The following is an 847-nucleotide window of genomic DNA, read 5'->3' as shown; positions in this document are numbered from 1 at the left end:
GAAGACGTCGCGGCCTGGGGTGTTGGCAAGTTTGTCAGCATGCCTGCCGGTGAGGCCGTGGCCATCTCTACAGTCCCTGCTGCTGGTTCTGTGCCTGCTGCCTGAACAGAAGGAAGACGAGAAGGGGAAGAGTCAGAGGAAGAACGTGGGATTTGGCCTGTTTGACATGGGACATGGGATTTGGCCTGCTCTCCTGCAAACAGAGACTTAGAGGACAGTGAGAAAGCACCCCTCACACACACACACACACACACACACACACACACACACACAATAGGGTGCTTTCCTTCTCCATCTCTTCATCCTGTTGGGGTTGGGGCACGAGTACGCATGTGGCCAGCATGGTTTTCAAGCTGTTGTGGCCAGGATCTGAACTACAAATAGCCACGTGGTGGGACCAGCAATTGGTGTTGTACTCCCATGTAGTTGACCATGGTTCGAGTCCCAGACCTAGTGGCTTAAATTCAAGCCGGGCACATGTGCATGTGTGTCCAAGATCCCAAGAGGAGAATGGAGGAGAAGGGATTATGGCATGGCCATCCCCCCTGGGGGGTGATTTCTCGCTTTCTGTCTCTCTGTCTCTGTCTTTCTGGAGAGCACATGCTCCCTATAGCAAAAACCTCCCTCCCAAAAAAGAATAATAGCCATGTGGTATCCAGCTCCCTTAACTACTAGGCAATGAAGCAGCCTCTACAGATATTTTGTAGTCAACCTTTTGAAGGATTAAGAAGCTTGCTTTCATTCCAGCGTTGATAAGGTTTGTGTGTGTGTGTGAGTGCGTGCGCATGTGTGCACATGCCTAGTCAAATACCTTTATACTTTTATTATCAAATACTTTTTCTGAAAT

At 49.6% G+C, this 847-nt stretch overlaps 1 pseudogene; it reads left to right on the top strand.

Moving 5' to 3' along the window:
• LOC114005488 (60S acidic ribosomal protein P2 pseudogene) overlaps window positions 1-435 on the top strand; it is a 14,839-nt pseudogene extending 14,404 nt beyond the window's left edge.
• The last annotated feature ends 412 nt before the right edge of the window (window positions 436-847 follow it).

Source organism: Tupaia chinensis, unplaced genomic scaffold, assembly GCF_000334495.1.
Source record: "Tupaia chinensis unplaced genomic scaffold, TupChi_1.0 Scaffold143906_1, whole genome shotgun sequence".
NCBI classification, from domain to species: domain Eukaryota; kingdom Metazoa; phylum Chordata; class Mammalia; order Scandentia; family Tupaiidae; genus Tupaia; species Tupaia belangeri.
Note: the sequence above shows the minus strand (reverse complement) of the source record. Positions and strands in the feature narration are given on the sequence as shown.